We start from the raw sequence: 3,364 nt of genomic DNA on the forward strand, positions 1-3,364 counted from the left end.
TCTGTCCTGATCTGTGTGCCATAACCGACATCTCCACTTGAATGGATTGGTATGGTTGCTGTCAAAATATCAGTGCACCAAGTCCTGAAGCAACAAGCCAGTGATGAATCAGGTGAATATGGGAATTCTGAGCAGACCAACAGTCCCTGACTTTGACAGGCCCTTTTCTAGTTGCTTATGTAGGAAGATTTTCCTTTTTGGCAGCCAAGAAGCTGAGGACTGCTAAGGAGGGAGGGAAGAAACACATAGAGGAAGGAAGGAAAGAAAATGGAGAGAGGAAGGAAGGATATTAGAAGAGAAGAGACATAAATCTCTTTCCCAGGTGGAGGTGATCTGTTATACTTCCCATTTTTATTTTATTTATTTATTTATTTGATTTATATACCGCCCTTCTCCTGAAGGACTCAGGGCGGTGTACAGGGCAATAAAAATAAGAATACAGGATACAAGATTTAAAGTTAAATGATTGTGCCCAATGTAGTAAGTTAGTTAAAAATAATGTTAAAACCCCAAACCCATCAGACCAGGCCGGCTTGTTCGAATAGATAAGTTTTTAGATCACGCCGGAAGGAGCGAAGGTCGGGGGCCATCCGTAGTTCAGCCGGTAAGCGGTTCCAAAGGACTGGTGCGCCCACCGAGAACGCTCTCCCCCTGGGGGTCACCAGTCGACATTCTCTGAACGGTGGTACCCTGAGGAGGCCCTCTGTGGGAGCGTACAGGACGGAGGGAAGTTGACGCCGGCAGTAGGTTTTCCCAGGCTCAGCAGGTACTTTTTTATAATTGCATACTGTAGTAATTTTTCTAGATTTAAAACAGAATTTAAAAAGTCCGTCTTAAAATATTAAAGAGTTAAAAAGGTGGGCACCAACCATCCCCAATGTTGCATATCAGTCTTTGACTCTCATATCAACTGGCAGAACTAGGTCTTAACACTCTTTGTGATGGCCAGAAGAATGGACACCTGCTTTATTTCTGGAGGGTAAGGTATTCCAATGAGATGGAAATTGAAACACACATTCACACAGGATAGACAAGAGGCATGGGTAATCCCATAATATTCATTATGGGATTTTTTGTGTGTGCAAAACCATTCCAAACCCATTCTGGATCAAGTCACCCTTTAGGACTTGCTGTGCCTAGATATTTTTTGAACAGTATTCTGCCTTTACAAATGCGAATTTGTTGCCTGTAAGAATAGTTTTGACACCTGCAACATCATGAAATTAAAACTGTGGCTACAGCTTGAAGACTGATGATCATAGAATAAGCCATATTAGGAGATGTGTTTAATACCTAAATAAAGTTGAATCATAAGAATAAGCTAGATAATGCACTCAGGAGTCTAGAGAAATGCCTGTATGGGGACGTTTGAATGATATAGAGCAGAAAAAAGACATGATAGAGATACAGAGGAAAAATTATGCACACTGTCATAGTGAATAACATTTTCCCTTTCACAAATCCTTAAATGCAGGATGATTGAAACTCAGTGGTGGAAATTAGGACAAAGAAAGTATTTTATACAGAACTCAACTGAGCTGGAATTTGCTATTAGAAGCTGGAGCAATGGCTACCCTAATGGCTTGCTTTCAAAATAATTTAAATCAATTCAGGGAGAGTAAGGCTAAAATACAGCAGTTGTTATGAGATTTGCATATTTATCTGAGATGTAGAGAGATCTTGGGTAACACTCAGGTATGCTATTGCACACATATTGCTTTGAGATTTCCAATATAATCCCTTCCCCAATTAGAGCTATCTCTTGACTAATTAACCACAAGTCTCAATCATACTTTTGCTAAACCAAATTGTAATTCTGCAAGTTGGAGTCCATTACAGAAGAAAGTGGTTGGCTGCAAAGTTTCTAGAGTCAAGCCAAATAGTATCACCCATACAAAGTTTTAATACACCTTTCTTTAGGCCTCTTTGCTAGTCCACTTTTACTAGTTTATGCCCAATGTTAAAGGAAATCAGTCCTGATTGTTCTTTGGAAGGACAGATAGCGAAGCTGAAGCTTAAATACTTTGGCCATTAAATGAGAAGAGAGGACTCCTTGGAAAAGACCCTGACGTTGGGAAAGATGGAAGGCAAAAGGAAAAGGGGACTGAAGAGGATGAGACAAGAGTATCATCGATGCAATGAACGTGAATTTGGGCAAACTCCGGGAGACGGGGGTGGAATGCGGGCGGCTGGAGTGCTATGGTCCATCGTCCCGAAGAGTCGGATACACCTTAGCGACTGAACAACTACCGTCACGGGAGAGGGGTCCAAGGAACAAGTCTCGCTTTCACGTCCAGCTTTTCAAAAAAGAATGCTTTATGGCCCGTCAAATAAATGAACAGACGTGCCTCGACCGGAGCTATTAGGCATGAAAATCCAGGGTGCAGCTTCCTTATTCAGAGGCGATGTACCTCTGTATTATTTTATTTATTTTTTATTTTAATTCCATTTATATCCCGCCCTTCTCCGAAGACTCAGGGCGGCTTACAAACTTAGCAGTAGCCTTCATTCTATGTATATGCCTGCTTATTAGGGCTTTCACATACCCCACCCCCAAGCGGCATTATTACAAAGTCAGCTTAATTGCCCCCAACAATCTGGGTCCTCATTTTACCTACCTCGGAAGGATGGAAGGCTGAGTCAACCTTGAGCCTGGTGGGACTCGAACCTGCACTAATTGCAGGCAGCTGGTGTTACTTAAGGAGGCATTAGCCCACTGATCCACCAAGGCTCTTTTGTATGTACCGTAAGTCATGTAAGCCAACGAGCAAGAACAACAACTGTTTCTTGGGTCTTCCGCAGGGATCTAGGAAGAAGCGTGCCGATCTGAGTCTACTCCAGCTTTTCAGACGCCTCCCAGAGAATTCTAGTTGAATTCTCTCGACTGCCGAGACAAGACGCTATTAAGTAGCCGGCCGTGCTCCATGAAAGTCCGCTCTTCCACCCCACCCCTCGCCCTCTCCGTTCGACTGCGTGGCGCGAAGCCCACCGCGGCTCCGGAAGCGAGAAAGGGGCTTCGCGTTCCGCCGTCTAACAGGGAAGGCGGCGCCCAGCTGTCACGTACAGGGGAAGCGGGTGAGCTTTAGGACAGGGGTCTTCAAACTTGGCCCTTTTATGACTTGTGGACTTCAACTCCCAGAATTCCTCAGCCAGCAAAGCTGGCTGAGGAATTCTGGCAGTTGAAGTCCACAAGTCATAAAAGGGCCAAGTTTGAAGACCCCTGCTTTTAGGACGTGGCAGAACCAACGTTCGCCGCGGTCTCGCGCGGAAGGGCCGTCTTGGCCAATGAGCGCCGTCTGAAGGCCGAGGGGGCGGGTCGTAATGCGCAAGCGAGGAAAGGCGCGCGGTCCGCCTTGTCCTTGCG

This window comes from Vipera berus (assembly GCF_964194415.1).
Source record: "Vipera berus genome assembly, chromosome: 1".
NCBI classification, from domain to species: domain Eukaryota; kingdom Metazoa; phylum Chordata; class Lepidosauria; order Squamata; family Viperidae; genus Vipera; species Vipera berus.